At 36.1% G+C, this 21,536-nt stretch overlaps 1 pseudogene; it reads left to right on the top strand.

Moving 5' to 3' along the window:
- Positions 1 to 21,051, top strand: part of LOC114218189 (BTB/POZ domain-containing adapter for CUL3-mediated RhoA degradation protein 3-like) — a 29,400-nt pseudogene extending 8,349 nt beyond the window's left edge.
- Positions 21,052 to 21,536: the final 485 nt, after the last annotated feature.

The following is a 21,536-nucleotide window of genomic DNA, read 5'->3' as shown; positions in this document are numbered from 1 at the left end:
TCAAATTAAGTGTCAAAGGTGTATATTTGCAAATAGCACCAATAAAATGGATCTATGAGAAAATATCTAACAGATAGTATGACCACATTGGCACCCTCAGGGACAAGGTAAAGAAATAAATGAAAAGACAGAGGTCCAAACGCGGCTCCCAGGGCTGTTCCTCAATGACACACATGGAGAGAAAGTATTATGACTTGAACATCAGTCACATGCCAAACCATCATGCTAGGTGAATTACATTCAGTATCTTATTTTCCTTCTCAGTAAGTCTGTAAAGAAGTGTTAGGAGGAAATTAAGGTTCTGTGTGCATAATGGTTGTCGGAGGCTGACTAGGAAGTGGTAGAAACCAAGTGTGAATCTAGGTCTCTTTGACTCCCCAACCTACCTCTTTATTTTCATAAATCTTCCCAATTTATCTTTTTTAGCTTCCTTCTGCTGCATAGGAAAGTCACATCTGGAAGTCTTTAGAATCTCAGGATTATAAAGAAAAGAAAGAATAAAGGTCTTTTACAAACATCGGCAATAGATTTGCTTAAAATGCAGAGTCATTCATTCACTGACCATTTATATAAAAGTGCTATGTTTTAATATTTTCCACTGAAAATAGAAAATCTGAACATCTTACAGTTAGAAGAGATATTACTGCTTAACTAGAAGTCATTATAGTCCCTATTTTAAGAAAAACAACACCAATAGCTACTATCATTTATGAAGTCTCACTTCACCACAGGCACTGTGCTAAACACAGAAGATACCTAAGGGATATATTTTATGTGCCAGGTACAGAAAGTATAGAGGTGAATAAAACAGGAAAAAGTAATGTAGGGTGATATGATTTTGAGTAACTTGGTGTCTCCTTTAGAGGGGTCAAGGAAAAGGTGACATTTAAGATGTGAGCTGAGAGACAAAAAGAAGCATATTATAGATGGAGCCAATGTGACTGGATCATAATGGGTAAGGAAGAGAATGTTATAGGTGAAAACTGAAGATATAAAGTAGGGTGAGATCATAGAGAGCTTTGTAAGCCTGCTTAAGGGATTTGAATATTCAGCTTGTGATGGGGCGTCATTAGAAGGTTATAAGGAGGGGAGTAAATGACTTGATTTAAAGTTTAAAAAGAACACTGTGATGCCATGTGTGGAATGAATTGTATGAGGGGAAGTTAGGAAGTTCTTCCAATGGTGCAGAAGGTGATGGTAGAAAGGGAAGACATATTTGGAGATGCTCATGATTTAATATATGATGAAGGGTAGAAAAATCAAGGATAACTCAGATTTTTGGCTTGATTACTGGATGGGTGGCATGCCCACCTCTCTCTAATTGACATGTGGAAAACTAGAGGAACACCAGATTGGGAATGGGAGAAGAAGAGTTCTGTTTTAGCCCAGTCAGTTTGGAAATGGCTAACTTGCCCAAAGTCACTGAAATGGTTGCTGTAGGATTTAAGGCCAGTTTTATCTGATATCAAAATCTGAGTTCTTATGCTACTATATTAGATTGCCACTAACACCCATCTGGAAGCTTCATTAACTCGAAGATCATCCTGTTTACTTGGGAAAGGCTTTAACTTCAATACCTCAATTTCATCATTAGAGAAATCTTATTGAGTGTGTTGTACCATACATTTTTTTTCCACTTGTGAAAGAACACAATGCAAGAAGCAATTGAAAGAATATAAGAGGGAAAGGGGTGAATAGATTTTTGTCTCACTCAACCTTAGTTAATATGAAATACAATGGCCTATTAAAATTACAGTCCTTGTCCTAATCAAAGTTTTATGTAAGGTTGTAATTATGGAAGTGAAAAAAATATAAAGATGAAAACCGGGATGGGTTTGTCCTTACAGGGTCAAAATAGAGGGAGGAACTTTATTGGTGAGAACATGTATGAGTAACTTCTGGATTATAAATATAATTAGAAATATACATTAGAATAAACTGGTGAGAAAAGGAGAAAAATATGAAGATACAGAGGCAGAGCCTTTGTATGCTATTACCATTTTGTATAAAATTTTGTATAAAATTCGGATGCTCTTATTTGAACCTACCACTCTTTATTTCTGTCTTCAGCAGAAATGTAAAACGTACACTTTTACTATGTTATTAGTGAAATTCTGTAACTCTCTTTCATAATTGCAGGGACTCACTTTTCACTTAATATTCGTGCCATAGCTAATACACTATTAAAACAAAAAGTAGGAGGTTCATAAATAGCATGTTCCCAGACATAGTGAATGAAAAGTGTCTCTTATGTGGACAATTTTCACATTTTTAGAAAAAAAAAATCTATATATGTCAGAAGTGGCCTAGTTTGTGTTCATAATTAAATGATGAAAGTAGTTTTTGGATCTGATTTTGAAAGAGGAAACTTTAAAAATATAAGAAGTTCAGGGCGCCTGGGTGGCTCAGATGGTTAAGCATCTGTCTTCCGCTCAGGTCATGATCTCAGGGTCCTTCGATCAAGTCCCACATCGGGCTCCCTACTCAGCGGAGAGCCTGCTTCTCCCTCTCCCTCTACTGCTCCCCCTGCTTGTGCTTTCTCACTCTGTCAAATAAATAAATAAATAAAATCTTTAAATATATATATATATGAGAAGTTCAAAACCTATATAGTTAACAAATCTCCAAAAACTCCACTGATTTAGAAAAAAAATATTCATGTAAGCAGAGGTGATTTGATCCTTAGTTCTAGTCTTTGTTTCTGGACCTGATGACAGACTGGTGGACTGTCCAATTCAGAGGATTGCACAGTGTCCATGCCAATAAAAGTGATGCATTTGTTTCTAGTTCTGTCTGTTTTCATTTAGGGCCAATAATCGGGACAGAGGGCTACATATCTATATGTGCAAGGGATGTTTATGGCCAGAAGGATTTCACTTCTGGGTGCTTTTCGTACCCATGATGTGCAAAGATGCCTTGCAATTTCAGTAATGCACTGTGGCAGTTCTGGTGGCTGATTACTTAAGGGCCTTTGTAAAGTGATGACCTCAACCATCTTCTGTCACCTTGAGACACATCACTTCAATCTGTTCTGATAACAGCTGATGTGGGTCAGATATAGCTCGAGGCCAAAGGGACCGACATTGAGTGGATCCTATCCAGAAAAGATTGCATATGAGTGTGTATGTACATCTGTATGCACAACTACACAACCTTGCTTATTATTGCCTTATTAGAAACATATATTTAGGGAAGTACAAGACTGTAGTTTTATGTGCACTATTTGTTTTTGCCAATTGTGGAGAAATCTTTGAGCTTTTTTTTTTTAATAAACTTTTATTGAGATACAACATACACATAGAAAAAATGCAAAAATCATGAGTATAGAGCTTGATGAACTTTCACAAATTGAACATACCATGTAAGCACAACCTAATCAAGAAGCAGAGCATTACTAACTCTCCAGTAGGCCCTCTCACAACCCCTCTCAATTTGTCATCCCCCTCCCCAAATGCAACTTGTAGCCCGATACTTAAGACCATAGATTAGTTTCACCTGTTTTGAACTTTACAGGAATGGAGTCATAATTGTATGCATTCTTTTTTGCTTGCCTTCTTTGTTTTTGTTTGTTTGTTTGTTTGTTTTGGTTTTGGTGGGGTTTTTTCCCCTTTGGTTTTTTTGTTTGTTTGTTTGTTTTTGCCCAACATGTTTCCATAATTCATCCATGTTGCTAGTGAAGTAGGTTTTTTTCATTTTCATTTTCATTTTGATGCATTGGAAAATTCCCCTCCAGAAAAGTTATAACAATTTATGCTTCCAAAAAGTGCCCAAAGAATGTCTGTTTTCTTAAAACCTCACCAATACTTGGTGATTCCCATGTTTTCAAAATACCAACCTGAGGAGCAAAACACAATGACGTTTGTCAATTTATTTTTATTTTTATGTTTTTATTTATTAGCCACTTGTATGTCTTCTATAAATCACCTGTTAGAGTACTTCACCTTTTTAATGTGGGAATTTGTTAAAAATTTATTAATAGTTTCTGTATAGGATGGAATCAATGATATATTGTTATTCAGTAACTATTTCTTGAGTACCTCAAGGTGTCAGGAAGTGTGCAGGCCAGTAGAGATCTAATGATTATGAAGACAGACAGGGTTGCTCCTCTCTTGTAGCTTACAATACAGCCCTTTTTTGCTACACTGAACAGATACTTTGAATTATGAGGTTGAGATCTGTTTATCACAAGTGCATAGAGATTAAGAGGTCTTAGCTGGGTCCTTTAGATCCTGGTTTCTCATGAGATTGAGATGCAGCAGTTAAATGATCTTTAAAATACTAAGTGAATGCAACAGTGTACATGGCATTAAATTACCCATGGCAATTCTAAGAAGTAGCCAAATCAAATTATTGAGATGTTCTAGGGGTGAGCATCCCTGAATTCCTCTTGGCACTTCATCTTTCTTCTTTTCTGCCTTCCACCACCTGGCAGATGGGTTTGCCCCATGAAGAATACAGAAAGAATTAAAATATCCACCTGTAATTTCTCTTCTGCCACACAAAAAAAAGATGAAAGGCAGAGTTCTGATTGATATCACTTGAAGTCATGCTTGGTCAATGTTGAATAAACTATGTGAGGAGCCTGTAGGGTTGGAGGCTGGTAGAATCCTCTGTAACCCCTACCACAGGAAGCAAAATAGCTCAGTCCTTTTGTGTCTGCTCTTCTTGAAGCTGAAGGTAGGGTTCATTCCAGTTGAGTTAAAGCCCTGACTTCACCATTAAAATACGTGCCCAGGAAGGTAATTAGACTAACATCATAATGGGAGAAGCAAATCACTTTCATTGGCAAAGGCCTTTTCTATGTCCTATATATTTCTATCATATCTTGATTTCAACCAGCCTGACAGACTTGAGGTGCAAATTAATTTACATTAACAGTGATTTCACTGATACATGTCTCTGCCCACATAACAAATGAAATCCGGCTGCCTTTTTAAAGCTTACATATTTCATTTGCAAGTCACCTTTTAGCAGCTCACCTGAATTCATAGATATTCATCAGATTTCCATTCACTCATGACCTCCTCTTTGACAAATACTGGAGGCGGGGGTATTGTTGGAATAAGGTGAAAAGAACTTACCTATTTCCCTTGTACAGAAGCACCCCAGGCAGATTTTTTTATGTTCTTCCACTGTAAGGAAATTCTTTTAAAAAGAACTTTAGAAATTCAAGAAATTATACCTTTTAGCATTTGTCATTAACGATAACTTTCACTAATTAAATAAAGAGTTCTTGATTTAGACTTCCATAATCAGGACATATTTATTCTACTGAGAAAACATAAATATTGGCTTTAATTTCTCTAATCTGTGATTAAAAACTGATTTCATGGGGCGCCTGGGTGGCTCAGTTGGTTACAGGTCTACTTTGGCTCAGGTCATGATCCTGGAGTCGGGGGGATCGAACACCGTGTCAGGCTCCCTGCTTGGCGGGGAGCCTGCTTATCCCTCTCCCTCTGTCTTCCGCTCCTCCTACTTGTGCTCTCTCTGTCAAATAAATAAATAAAATCTTTAAAAAATTAAAAAAAAACTGATTTCATTATTGATATTGTATCCATCCAAAAGACAAATAGCTTCTGATACAACGTGTTACAGAATGGAATAGCCATCAAGACATACAGGCTTTCAAGATATCCATGCAGTCTTTTTGCCCATACCATAGAAATCTGAAATAATGGCTAAGAGAAGCATTTCCATTCATTATCAGTGACCTGGTCCAGGCATCAGCAAACTAAAGCCAAATCTGGCCCACTGGCTCTTTTTGAATGGCCCATGAGCTCAGAATAATTTTTCTATATTTATAAAAAGTGAAAAATAAATTTAAAAGCTAATAAAATTTTGACATGTAAAAATGATATGGAATTCAAATTTGAGTAACGTAAGTGTCCAGTGTGTCCACCAGAGCTCCACCGTACCCATCCATTTACTTCTTGTCTATGGCGGCATGCAGGCTTAACTGGCAGCGCTAAGCAGGTCCAACAGAGATGATCTGGCCCACAAAACCTAAAATGTCTTCTATCTGACCCTTTACCAAACACGTGTGCAGATCCTGATTTTAAAAAAATAATTGCCCTCCTTGAAATAGGCTTTTATATGCCATTCTGACTGACAAACAGTACCTGTTTTAGGCAGTACTGTGTGCCTTTGGTAAAGCTGATCTTTCTACTCAGTTCCCTGCCTTCCTGCCTTGTGTAGGCTGGTTCCTCCTATTTTCCCACCCGTCGTCCATTCAGTGCCCTCCCATTCCACCACAGATGGGCTAAGGCTGTCCACACTTGCAGTCAGAGATAAGTGTGAGGACTGAAGAAGGAGCACAGAAATTGGAATATGGCTGGCTTTGGAGAAAGAGGAAGAGATCCACAAGCTAAGGAATGTAAGTGACCTCTAGAAACTCAAAAGGCAAAGAAACAGATTCTTCTCTAGAGCTATCAGAAAGGAACACAGCCCTGTCAACACTTTAATTTTATCCCTGTGAGGTAAAGACTTCCAACCGGCAGAACTTTGTAATAAGTTTGTGATGTTTAAGCCACTAAATTTGTGGTACTCCGTTACAACAGCAATAGAAAACTCATTAGATAGATAGATATAAAATATTATATAATACATGATATTTATCTAGATAGGCATAGATATAGATAGATACTGATGTGAATACAGAAATAGATGTACATGTTTCAACAGATTGTATTTTAGTGGAAATTTAATGTTGCCTCTACCGTATTTGTGTGTAGCTCTAATTTAAAATAAACAGTTTTGTCCTTTTTAAAGCTATTTTGACCTTCATCTGGTAATTTTTGGGGGGGAGGAATAGAGTCTTTTCTCAAAGAACCCTTAATCACACCTTACAATGTAAGAATTTACTCTTGTTATGTGCGATCTGCAGTAGGCATCATAACAGATGCCTAAAGTAGTTTTGTGAGAATATCCTTCTCTCAAACATTTACTCGGTGTCTGATTTTTGATGTGTAATGGGGACTATGTATGTTTATCTTAATATTATTTTGCAATCTTATAATGGAAAGGCTGAAAATAATGTTGGAGGTCTGCCACCTGTGAAAAGGTTAAAAATTGTTCAAGATTTGGGGAAATGATTAATTGACTTACCCATTTTAGAGTTCATACAAACAGCTTTATCACCCTCTACCTATTTCCTACAATTTTATATGTGGCTATGATAATTGGAAAAATGAAATAAATTGCCTTTATTTCAGAACATTTCAGAACAAAGAGGACTAGTTTTGCATTGAGAATATTCACCTGATACAGCCATATTCTTGCCTTTATTTATGGCTTCATTTATTCTTGTCTGTTTATATTTTAAAAGCATATGTGACTATAACTAGCAGTGAATTTTACTATTATTTTAAAAACTTTGTAAATACTGTCTTTTATTTCAAAAATAAAACATACTTGTTTAAAATTCAAACTATTGCAAGATGCCTGGGTGACTCAGTTGGTTAAGCGTCTGCCTTCAGCTCAGGTCATGATTTCAGGTTCCTGGGATCAAGCCCTGTGTTGGGCTCTCTGATCAGCTCGGAGCCTGCTTCTCCCTCTGACCCTCCCCCTCCCTCTGGCCCTCCCCCTGCTTGTGCATGCTCTCTCTCTCTCTCAAATAAATAAATAAAATCTTTAAAAAAATAAAATAAATAAAATAATTTTTTAAAAGTAAAAAAAATTCAAACTATTGCAAAATCATGTAATTTAAATGAAAGTTTCTTCTCTACTTGACTCTTTCCCACCTTAGGCATAGTTACTATTAAGACATTACTGCACTTCCTTCCAGACATTTAAAAAATAACAATCTAGAATAGTTATAGGAGTGGTTGTTTTTTTTGATTAATTTAATAAAGATAATTATTTTAGGGGAGCCTGGGTAGCTCAGTCAGTTAAATGACCTGCTCTTGATTTCAGCTCAGGTCATGATCTCAGGTCTCAGGGTCCTGAGATCAAGCCCTGCGTGGGGCTTGGTCTCAGGGTCCTGAGATCAAGCCCTGGGTGGGGCTCTGTGCTCAGCAGGGAGTCTGCTTGATATTCTCTCCTTCTCCCTCTCTGTCTGCCCCTCACCCAACTTGTGTGTACCCGTGCTCTCTCAAATAAATAAATAAATCCAAAAAATTAAAGATAATTATTTTATAATATATTGTTCTACCTGTTGCTATTTTCATGTAATAATATATCAAAATACATCTTTCCATGTCAAGTCAGATAGACATATATTAATCATTTAGATGGTGCTGCATATTGTCCAGGGTGGACATGCCATACTTTTATCTAGTTACTCCCATACTGAATGACTTATAGAATTTTCTCAGGTTTTCTTTCCCTAATTTAAACTATGTCACATGTGTACAAGTATTTTTTAAGATAAATCTCCACAAGAAAAACTAATTGGTTGGAAGCATGTACATCTGATATTTTGACAGATTGTATTGCTCTCCAAAGGCTGTCCCAAGTTAAACTCAACATAATCAGTGTATGAGACTGTTTATTATCTTAACACCCTCTCCAGCACTATGTACCATCTGTCTTATCATTTCAATCTAATGTGAAAATGGCACTGCATTGTTTTTGTTAGAATTTTCCTAACTTAAAAGAAGATGCAATAAGTTCTCAAATATTTGTTGGTCATTTGAACTTCTGCTTTCATGAATTGCCTACCTTTATACATTTTTTTCAAATGGGAAGTCTTAAGGATTTTTTTTTATTGATTCATATGAACTCTTTATATATTAATTTACTTGTTTGTTGAGCTGAAAATTTTCTCCAGTTATTGCATATCTTGGAATAATGTTTGAGGTATAATTTCCCCCACCACATTATTATCAATACATCAGTCTTTAATGATTCTGTGTTTTTGCATTCTTTCTGAAAAGAACATTCCCAACCAGAGGTTCTAAAATAAACATTCTCTTTTACTTCCATTTAATATATTTATAATTTTGTAAAAAAAATAGCTTTTTAATCCATCTGGATTTTGAAATATTGTCTTTGCATGAGTATTTTACATGTTTTACATTTCATAAAAATTTAAAAAATAATGTTTTGAGTTTATAAACATATGTGATTGTATTGAATTTTGAAATAACCTCATAGCTAAATGTAACTATTTTGAGAACATATCTCTGCCCAAATGCCTTACCAAAATTCACCCAAAAAAGAAACTGCTGAGAAAAAAAAATACGTCCCCACTTTTTAAAAGAAATGAATGTGCATGTGAGCTAAATAGCAATGCTTATAAACTGAATATGCCTATTAACCACCTAAGTTATTATAATTTCTTCCATTTTTTAATGCAAGAAATGATTTAAATGAAATCTTGACTGCGTCTGTGGTTTGGAAGAAAAGCTGTCTGTGAGAAGTGCTTCTCTCTAGTTAAAATGATACAGTTTGTTTTAGCTTAGAGAATGTTGAACAAACTTGATAGTTGTTTCATTTTGAAAAAAGCCGGCCCCCCCAACAATAGTACTAGATCTTTTTTTCTCCAATTTTATTAAGGTATAATTGACATACATCATTTATATGTTTAAGGGGTAAAGCATAATGTGTTTGACTTCCATGTGTTGGGAAATAATTACCTCTATGAGTTTAGTTAACATCCATCATCACCTCATATAGATACAAGAAAAAGCAAGAAAATAAAAAAATAAATAAAAAATAAAAGAAGCACTTTTTTTTTTTTTTGGCTTGCAATGATAAGTCTTAGGATTTACTGGCTTAACATTTTTCATATTTCAGGAGCAGCTTAACGAAGTATTGGACATTCACATGATCCAGAAGAGGCTATTAAACCTTAACAAACCTAGCTCTCAATTCATGTATTACAAAAAGTGGAATCTTCTGCTGTTTACTCACATAATACCTGTGTAAATGCATGCAGTGAAGGCCCTCCAGGAGATTTATCTAATGAAATATTTCAAAAATCAGTTTTGGAAAGAGAGAAAGTGATTTGTATTTACTGGTTGAAAATTTTAGCCTGGGAAGCATTTCATTACTCTACATTAGAAGAAAGAACTTGGAAATGCAACTAGTCTGAAACACTAAATCTTTAAAGTCTCACCAGGATTATGGGAGGCAAAAGAGGGGAAAATATTATGGAACAATCTTCTCATGGAATGTTAAGAATTGGAAGGGACTATAGAGATTTTCTAAAATATATTTTAAGTTCCAACTCCAGTTTTTTTCTGTTTATTGCAGAAAGGAAAAATAATTTTAATTGAAGATTCATAATTAGGATAGACGTTATATAAAATCCATGTCAGTGTGTTCTAAATAAATTATCTTAAAAAATAATTTCACGAAACAGTGCCCATGTTAGAATATCCCCAATCAATTCATAGAACTCATGAGAATATCTGAAAGCTGGTACTAGTTTTTCCTATCTTTCTACAGAATTCTATTAAAAAGTGCAATTAGAACAATATTACTTCAGTAGTTTGCATATGTAAATCCCAATGCCCAAATTCCTAATTTTGTGTGTGTTTAGAGCTTAGATTACTTACTAGGTAAATATATGCAAAACATCTTCATTTGGAATTTTTTTACAACACAATTTTTGACATACCTCCTGCAATGCTACTGAGATGTTTTTTGTCTTGTTTTGTTTTATTTTTAAGATTTTATTTATTTGAGAGAGAGAGACAGAGATAGCCAGAGAAAGAGCACAAGCAGGGAGGAGAGAGAAGCAGACTCCCTGCTGAGCAGGGAGCCCGACTGGAGCTCATCCCAGGACCTTGGGATCATGACTTGAGCCCAAGGCAGAAGCTTAACGACTGAGCCACCCACTTAGGCAACCCTGAGATGCTTTATTTTTATATATTCTGAAGTTCATAGACAGCACTAGTGTTTTGACCAAATTAGGGTCATTAAGCTTCCTTCCATTAGATTTGATAGTGGAAGGTGGGAACCTTTTGGTTTCTTTTTCTTTAGAATTGGTAGCTGTCAGGTACAGGGCTGATTAGCCAGTGAGCATCTTTCTGGTCATGCAAAGAAAGTTTGTCTACAGTATGGGAGAACATAGAGAGTAAGACTCTCCGGGCATACATTAGACTCAAGCCAGTTCTAGCCTTAAACTTCCTGGTTAATGAGCAAATGAAGTCTACCCATTTACTCAAGGTAGTTTCAGTTCTATTTATATCATTTGCAACTGAGAATGCACTGTGGACCCTGTAGATACTCAGACTAAGAAAACAAATGTATTTACAAAATACATATAAACTCCAGTGTATTACAGTAGGAGAAAGCGAATGCATGAATGAAGGTGCAACTGTTAATCCCTCCACATTATACAGCCCTCATTTTTCCTTCATGATGACTTGTCTGGTAAAGAACAGTGCAGGACTGAATGAAGGTATCACTATCAATCAGTGTTTCAAGATTAGTAAAGCTTAATAATTTTCTTGTTTCTCAAACAGAAGATCAGTGTTTTCCTTTTTGCACACAAATGGGTCATTTTGTGCTTATCCAACTTTGAGAACCATTATTTGATAACATAGTTCCTTTGAATCTCAAAATAAATAAATCTCTGTTTTATTTACCAGGACAGAGGGTTTCACTTTACATTTCCTTTGAATATTCCAAAATAATATTCTTTACTGGATTTTTAAAATTGATTTCCCCTAAACGTGTTCCAGTTCTCCATTGGAGCAAATAAGAAGCTCCTGATAATGGAGTATAAATACATTTATGTGAAATATCCCAATTCATATATTGTTCTTTTGTAAAAACCCTTCTCAGAACAAAATGATTTGTTGCAAAATTTGATAAAAATCATTGAAGATTTCTATAATGCTCCTATCCTGTTTACTTATTTTATGACTCAATTGTATGTAAGTGTATGCACAGTACTGTAACAGAGGTGTTTGCTGTGAAAAGGATATTTGAAACACTGATGAGAGTTAGTTGCCAAAGCATCAGTAAAGGGTAAATTTTTCTTTGTCCTTCCATGCTAGCTTTGGTGCAAAGTATGCCTTGTTTAATAATAACTTTAATTTTACCTGATCTTCCACATCTAGGAAAATTGAGGTCAATTGATCATTTCACGACAAACAAATACCCTTTAATAAAATGAGAATTTCCCTCACTATCAATGACTTTCGAATGATCCACTGGTGCAGGATAAAATAAAAGATGAAAAATAGCCTTGTATTGACAGACCACATTAATAATGGTATGATATCTGTATTGATTTCTTCACCCTTTATTCTATAGTAAAGTAGCTTTAAAAAGCTCACTCCCCAGAAAGTAAGCATCCTTCATTTTCTCCACAATGACCGTTGTGTTGTCATAGCTGCTGCTTTGCACATGTCCATTATAAAACTCAAAATCCTGAAATCCCGAAGCCTCGGCTGGTGTCAATAGAAGACATATCAAAGTTTTTTCTCATCCCTAGTATCTTAGTAGAGAATAACTACAAATATCCAGTAGAATAATTCCTGGATTCTTAATCTAGAAGTGATTATTAAAATGTAAGCATCCTTGAAATGCAATGTGAAACAAATTGGTGTTGTTAATAGCTTTAAAAGGTTGGTTATTTCATCAGATTATAATGTCACCCTAGTGTAATTGTTCCCTGAGACGTAAGAAGCAGAAGGAAGGAATGAGCTCTAAATGGTGGCCTCAGCTACTTCAGGATTGGCAAATGTTTTCTATAAATTCCAGGTAGCAAATTTGAGGGCTACAGGTCTCTGGAGCAACTACTCAGCAATACATACATGAATGGATGTGACTGTGTACCAATAAAATTTTATTTACAAAAAGAGGTAGTGGGTTGGATTTGGCCATAGCCTGTAGTTTGTGCACCCCTGAGCGCTCCTGAGGAGGGTGTTCCAGGCTCCATTCCAGGTGATGAAAGGACAGCCTGTAGGGAGAGAGAGGCTGGCCCAGCTACCAAGCCTCAGAGGTTGCTATTCACCTGAAAGCTCTCTTCCTTTGTTGCTTGGTATCTCAAGACAAAAACTCAGAGCCTTGACTTCCAGGACTGTATGTTTTAGAAGTAGATATACAACATAATATAAATAACTACATGAAAAGGCAGGAAGTAAATTCTGCCATGAAAGAGAAAAAAAAAGAGTAAGAGGCAAAGATCCACTAAGCAGGGGGTTAACAGTTCTGAGTCCCTCCCTAAGTTGTCAAAGAAAAATGGAGCCTATGGAGTTTAATGCAGCACGTTCCAACAGAAATATAGTGAAGCCACAGACGAGAACCCTGCATGTAATTTAAAATTTCTAATAACCCCACCGGAAAGAAAAAAAAAAAAAGCAGGTCAAAGCAAATTTAATACTATATTTTTTTTTAAACCAGTATAGCCAAAATACTATCATTTCACTATGTAATCACTATGAAAATTATTTACTAGATTTTTTTCATACTAATTCTTGAAATCCAGTATGCATTTTGTACTTACAGCTCATCTCAGTTTAAAGTAGCTATGTTTCAACATCTTAACTGACAGGTGTGTCTATCCTATTGTATAGGTGCAAACTCAGTGGCCAAGAACATGGCTTTGGATTCAGACATTCCTCAGTTTGGGTGCTTAATTCCATGATTTATTTAGCGTATCTGTATCTCAGTCCCCTCATATATAAAATGGGGACAAAAATAGTGATTACCTACATGTTTTAAAAAGTACAGCGCAGTGTCTGGCACATTTAAAATGCTTAAGTGATACTTAATATTACAACAAGTGATACTTTTCCTCTCAGTCGTGCATATTAGGATTCTTTGTATATACATACAACCATTGGTTCACTAAAATTGTAAATATGAAAGATATATATATATATATATAGCCTGGCCATATGTTTTGAATATATATATATATATATATACACACACTGTATATAGTATACAAGCTAGATGCATTCAAGCGTTTTAGAGATGCTTGTTTCAAAGAAATATTTCTCTATGGATGCTCACTCCAGATTAACTTTGTAGCAGAAGTACAATAGTCACTGATACTAGATTTCAGAAGAAATTGTTTGCTTCTAAGTGCTACCATTGTTAAATAAAAATGCTTCCTGCCCTTTTTAATCTTTTGAAAATAAGCTAAATGTTAAAACCATGGTGTCCTTTATAATTAACTATTGAAAAACACATGATTAGGAATGTAAAATGTCATTGTTTCTAATCTTAATTTAAAATAAAATGTCATTTTGACCTTCTTCAGGAGATTCATCTTCCTGAAAGATAATCTAAATTGAACTGGAGTGCCTATAAAGAACAAAGATCAGGCTTCCCTAACTCACAAGAAACACGGTTGTTAGAGTGCAGTTACTTTACAGGGTATTTATTTATTTATTTGAGAGAGAGAAAGACAGAACACAAGCAAGGGGAGGGGTGGAGGGAGAAGCAGACTCCCTGCAGAGCAGGGAGCCTACTCAGGGCTCAATCCCAGGACCCCTAGAACACCACCTAACCAGAAGGCAGACGCTTAACCTACTGAGCCACCCAGGCACCCCTAGAGGGTACTTTTGTATTTGAAGATTATGTAGGCATTTTATATCTTTGATGCCCTCCTTTTTGGTATTTGGTTTCTTACTCTTGCCTGATACTATAATGCTTGACCATATGTTTTGAATGATTGAGCTTTGTAGTGACCAGAATGAATTTGAATATCACTTTGTTAAATAGGCTATTCTGCCACTTGGAATTTAGTTAGTTATATATAGAAAGTCATATTGGAAGAGGCCATACAGAACTTCCATGGTTTAATACTCAGAAATGAAAGTGTTGAGATGAAGACTCAAAGAGATGAAATTCAATGGAAAAAAAAAAAAACATTAAAAAGAGTAAAAGGGAAGGGGGTGCCTGGGTGTTTCAGTCATATAAGCGTCTGTCTTCAGCTCAGGTCATGATCTCAGGGTCCTGGAATGGAGCCCCGCCTTGGGCTCTGTGCTCAACAGGGAGTCAGCTTCTCCCTCTCCCTCTGCCCCTCCCCCCACTTGAGCACTCTGTCTCTCAAATAAATAAATAAAATCTTTTTAAAAAAATCATAAAAGGGCAAGTGAAGAAAATAGAAGAAAGAATTCAAACCCAAAGCCTTGCTAGGTGTGGGTGATTCTAAACAGTCTCTGTTACACTCAGTATTTCAATAAAATTGTATAGAGCAGGACTTTTCAGCTTTGCTGTTGGGAACATTGCTAGGGCACATCAAAAACACCAGAAATTCTGCCAAAGAACAAATTCAAATAACATTGTCCTGTATTATCTGAGTCTGGCTCAAAATTACCAGCATATCTGCCCCAAGTAAAGAAATATCTGGGTTTGTGAAGCCAATCTTGTGATACCAGAATTCCATCCTTCGTGTGTTTTGCTTTTTTATTTTTCCCAAAGAAGACAGCCGTGGAAAAGAATGCAAAATTTATCATCAGGCACTTCACATGTGGCATTATGAATTGTATCCTTAAGAAATAATTGACATGCTAGAGTATATTTCCTCCTTGGTCCAGTGGGTTATTTATATTAATGCGGTTGTAATTTCTAGTATTTTGTAGACATCAGTGCAGAAGTGACTATGATTCTTAGATATTTTTGACAATTATTTCACATTTATGTATTTATCCATTCAGACAACTTTTATTCATTCAACTAAAAATACTGATTGAGTGCCAACTGCCAACTGCAACTAACGAGGTTAGATACTATAGAGACAAAACAAAGACAAAGACATTTAATTCTTTTTGTAGAATATCCACCAGCTTGCAAATGTCTTTATATTATTGAATGGTTACTTAAAATACCAGTCATCATTTTCTCTAATTGCATTAGACTTTCACTGTGAGCTTGCTGTAGAGCAGATAGTGTTTAAAATCTTTTTACAGGTTATGCAAAACATGGTATCCTGTATTCTTTTTTGGTATCCTGTATTTTCATTTTAATCACATATTTATAAAATTGGAAACTTTGACTTAATGGTGTGAGTCAGAAAACTCCAGTGTCTAGCTTTGTTTTCAAAGGAATTGTTTGCTACTGGATAATTTCTTCATGTGAAATTGTGCTGGACCTCAATTGTGTAAGAATAACTAGTTTCTCTGGTATATGTGCTTGTCTTTATTTGCATTTATGAAGCAGAAAACTAGATCATACTTTGCCATATTTGGCTGTCAGCTGTGGAACTCTGATCAGCAAACCTTTTAATCATGCCAGATTATGCAATTGTTTTGTGACACAGATGTACAGTCACCAGGGATTAGAGTTTGTTGTTTTAAAATTGTCATTTCAGCAGTCTGTATGCAGATACAGGATTGCCTTCAAAAATCTAAATATGGATCTTTCTGAAAATACAGACAAATACATTAGAAAAGGAAGACTTTTATTTATTTATTTTTGCCATACAACTCCCTAGAATCCCAAAATAAATAAATAAGTAAATAATAAATAAATAAATAAATAAACTAAACCTAAAGTATTTATAAGTTTGCTTTTACTGGATTTATTTACTCTTTATAAAATTATAACCTCTAAGTACGGACACATTTTAAATATACAGGCAATTGAAAGAACAATCACTCACTTTAATGTATACATGGTTAAACTATTAGAAAAAAATGACTATATTATAAGTTTACAACTTGATATATTTATGGATAATCTCAGAAATGTAATGAAAACATATTATATTGTGCCTGAATGTACATTAGGCTCTTGGTAACTGACTCTACCCCTTCAGGTTCCTTGTCATTAACAGCCAAATGTAATATTGGCTAAATCCATTCAAGATTTTGTTTTTAGCTAACATTTATTTATTATTTCTTGTTTGCCAGATTCTGGGTCTTTTAGATACTGTCTTATTTTTGACACTTCATTGTGGGATTTTGGAGGGAGATGTATGGGGTTGATTGAATTGGGGTATAAAGAAGCCATTCATATCAGCAAGGTAAACTGAGGACACACACCAAGATAATATAGGTATCCAGTGGCAACGGAGATAGGACTAGAACCTATAATTCCTAAATCCTATGGTCTTTCTACTGTACCCACTTTGTTAGATCCTCAAAGTAGGGATGAGCACTGAAATTAACTCAGGCTCCTCGGTATGAACCTAAATGACTTTATTGCACATAGACCTCTGTGTGATAACTGATAACTTCTTGACCTAAAAGATTGGTAGGGACAATAAATGTTTCAGGCATGCAGAGATGGATGTAGTTGATGGTCTAACCAGAGTCCCTTAGATCCCTTTTATTGGTGCCTATGGTCCCATCCTCCTGCTCCTATGTGCTATGCCGTGAATAGTTTGCATATTTGAATTGTTTTCCCTTTGGACTCCTGGAACACAGGATACTTCCTCCTTCCACAACTCACCCCCTATGGCCCTACACCAATAAATAGCCAACAAAGGAACACAAAAGCGGAGGTTACTGAACTTTAGATAGGACAAACTCTGAGGGGTAATATATTCTGCATAGCTTCATGAGGGGTAAGGCTAAAGCTGACATTTTGCCTGAAATTGCACCTTTGCTTGGTTTCTTACACTTTTTGTTTTACTTATTCATGCCCTTGCTCATTCTCCTCCCCTCAAAAAACTTCTTAATAAGTTATTTGCACTTGAATCCTTACTTTGGAATTGGTTTCTCGAGAATGTGAACTGAGAAAAATATTTTGCCTTTGAAGTCCTTCTAGCTGAGTTTTATACCTTATTTGTCTCTTTCTACACTGTCAGCTGTTATTCTTTGCTGCTTTATTTATTTCGTTATTATTTTATTTTTTTAAAGTAATCTCTACACCCAACATGGGGCTCGAACTCATGACGCTCGAGATCAAGAATCCTGTATTCTAACGACTGAGCCAACCAGGCACCCCCCTTATTCTTTGCTACTCTCAATATGCCCTTTTCCACTAGCCTTATATAAAACATTCTAGGTTCTAAAATTTGGCTGCTTCTGATGTGTTATAGATTAGACAAAGCAGACTTGATAGATTTATGTGTAAAGTTGGAATGTGCATCTATGAGGACTTGGGTTTTCCATAGATACTTCTGTCTGTTAGTTTTCTCTTTCACAGTTTTTCTGAGGAGTGACTTCCAAAAAGAGAAGCAAGGGAACACCATAATCAGATGCTAACTGTGCTGCACGTTCGGATTGAGCAACACTGAGCAAACACATTAGGCCCTATTCACCCTGACACTCTCCCCTCCTCCAGGCCCATCAGCAGGCCATTCATGTGAATCAACACATTTTCCATCAAGAGATCACAGAAGTAAATCAACTCGGTCAGAATGTCTAGGATCTCAGGATTTGTGGGCACCCGGCTACTTATTGGGTTGAGACATCTCTCTCTTCTGGGAGTCAGCTTAAATATGAAGAGTTTGATCATGTAGGACACACAGGGCAATATCTCTTTGGGTATCTTTTCACATTGTGTTTTTGCCGGAAAACATGATTGTACGGCAAACCTTGGCTTTCTACTCTGCCAACTTTCTGAGCCCCGCTGTAAAGGTCGTTCAGTGCAGTAGGAAAAACACGAAAGTGCCCCTGCCACACCATCTCAGGTGCTTTCATGCCCATATCAATAAAATGTAGTCAGTAATGCCCTGCTGGGTGTGTCATGGACAATACTATTTATAATCTCCTTTTCCACAAAGCTCAGTAGGCTCCAAGGGATCTGTCTGCAGGGAACAAACATGTTCTACTTTAGAGCCAAAATGATTCATCCTTATTTTTTGTTCTTTAAACATTTTTTTTTTTTTTTTTGCTATTTCCATTATGGTAATCCATGGATTGAGGATCCACTGTGTGAACTATGTGGCCTGAGATCCTTATCTTTATCTATAAAATTCTTCCTTGTTACCTACAGAGTGTAAATTAGTGGTATAAACAAGACTTGGGGAGGATATCTTTAAACTAGTTAAGTGAACAGGCAGCTCTAGTACCCTTAAGCACTTCAAAAGCATGTATTTATCCACAAATAGCTACTATGCTAATTACTGCTTATTATTATTTAGGTCATTAAATCCACTTCCCTAGAGAACCGCACTAGACAGCTCTTTGTTTTGCAGCCCACTTTGACCTACTGTATACTGTTAAACGGAGTCAAACTCTTGTCTCTCAAGAAACACTCTTTGCTGACTCTATTTAGTAATTCAGACTGGCCTTCTGCGACACGGTTTTTATCGTGCTTCAGTGACATCCATGTGACTGAAGTATTGGAGGCTGCTGGTGCTCATTCTAATAGTGCTTATGACACTTTCAAAATCATAAACACGTTGCTTTTTTTAGCTCCAGAGGAAAATAGTATTGCATCTTTACTATATGTTGTGGATTCATTGACATAAACATATTAACGATGAAACAATGTAAATGATAACTTGTCTTGATTGCAATATTGCCATATCAAAATGGTGAAATCAAAAGTAGTCTCATGCCTTGCTGACTCTGTCCTCATTACCGGGAGAAACACAGGCAAACAGAGAAAAAGCCCCGTAAGCCATTATTTCTGTTATGTGTTTTGAAGAAATCCGCTGTGCTGAAATTAATCACCTTTAAACTATAAGCTGATTCTGCATTCCATAGCGTTTTCTTGGAAAACTAAACAATAATGACATTCTTCTCATTGAATGACCATCTTTTTTTAACAGCAGGGGTATAGTGGAATTGAGGGTAGCTCTTTATAATAGATTCTAATGATACTTCATAGCTGTAAACATTTGGACATTTCAAAATATTTTGTGTTAATCTGATTTATTATGAATGAGTATAATACACTATGCCAGGAAAGAAATTTGTTCCAGCCCAATGCTGGTACTCTTCAATTCACTGGACCATAAAACTTAGCTAACACATACAAGTTTCCCTTGTTATTTTGGCTACCAGGAACCTCAGAGATAATCCTGGGCTTAATTGCTGAAATTATCCCTATCTGTAAATCACTTAGTCTTATTTTAATGGCCCAGTTAAATATGCCTTTTTGTAATTAATCAAAGCAAATGCATTTGGGACTAATCATAAAATAAACAATAGACAATCTAATTGTGGCCTGTCAGACAAAAAGGAAAAAGATTAATAAAGTTCTTTACAGAAAATGGCTTAAACAAGAGGTTTCCTTCATTACCCAAATCTAATTTACTTCTGAGAAAACATTGCATATTTCACTATTCAAAATAGTGAAAAAACAAAAACTTGTCCCCCATTCATACAAAAACACCAACCGATTTTTTTTCTAATTTGATTAAAATATTTTCAAACAGATGATGGGAGATTTTTACACAATGCAAAGCATTTAAAACACCAGTAGCCTAAGTGTGTAATACTAATGAATTCACTGATGGTATGTTTTTATGCAATTAATAATACTCTTCGGTATTAGATATAGATTATACTTCAACACATAAGCAATGTGTTCTAAGACATAAATAAACAATCCAGGAATCACTTAGGTGAAATATTCAACTGTCTTTGTGATAAAGCAGTCTCATTGCCCCAGAGGCAGAAGGAGATGGAGGAGCTCTTGGGAGAGGCCAAGGTTAAGGGGCTCATGGGTGAATGCCAGGCAGGCCTACAAAACAAAGGTACTTATGAGCTTTGCTGCAGAGATCCTGCTACCATCTTTTCCAAGGAAGAACAAAAATTCATAGCAACTTTGAATAAGCCTGCTGTGCAATTTCTGTATAACAGAAGTAACAACACTTAATATACCAACGTATCTGACAATGATTTGTTGAAAAACTTAACTGCTTGACAAGCTGTCCCTGAGTTTTAATGGAAGGGTCCTATTCATAAAAGGATGGGACTACTGGGGACAAATTTTGCTCTTGATCCTTTTAGGATGAGAGCTTGAAGATTGCTGATTTTGTTATAACTCCATCATCTACACCACCGTGTAGACACAGACCAAGGTAGAATTCCCTGAAGCCTGAATTTATGAAGAGAGACTGAATATTTTGCTGAATGAATTCTAGGATGGCCAGGGATGTAATTATGCCCTCGTGGAGGCCACAGACAGGGCAGCCAGAGGCTCCACCATCTGGAAGAGGATGAAGACTGGAGGGGCTTGTATCTACATCGTGCACCTGGCCACTGGGCTAATCTCCACCACGGAACTGGCAAGCAGACCTGAGCTGTCCTCCTTGCAGCCCAGCTTCTCTGCTGTGTTCCCGGCAAGCTCCCAGACCCCTTCTATTTTGCACTGAGTCTAGAAACCATCTTTTTAAAAATAAGCCAGAATGATTGTGCTCTTTTTTTGATGCAGTGTCTTAGTTCTGTCTCTCCCCAAGCATGTGTGTTCACTTATTGATGTATAAGTCCATCTGAGTTCTCTTTTCCCACGTGAGAATACTCAGAGCCAGGATGTTTTAGTTCTCAGAGGAGAACGTACAATGAGTGTAAGCTGTATAAATGACCTTTTGTTTGCAATGTTTTTCTGATGTTTACCACCTATTCAGGCTTCTTTTGGGGAGTTCCCTTTGGAGTTAAGTGCAGTAACTCCCAGAAGGATTCTGAAGTTGTTGGTTAGTGTCTACACAGGCTGTTAAAAAATCCAAAATAAGTATGAAATTATCAAGCCCCAACAAACTAGCTTTTGGAACCTCTGCTCCTATGATT

This window comes from Eumetopias jubatus, unplaced genomic scaffold (genome assembly GCF_037043125.1).
Source record: "Eumetopias jubatus isolate StellerSeaLion01/CBP00866 unplaced genomic scaffold, mEumJub1_p1.0 scaffold_15, whole genome shotgun sequence".
In the NCBI taxonomy this organism is placed as follows: domain Eukaryota; kingdom Metazoa; phylum Chordata; class Mammalia; order Carnivora; family Otariidae; genus Eumetopias; species Eumetopias jubatus.
This window is presented reverse-complemented; position numbering and strand designations above follow the sequence as displayed.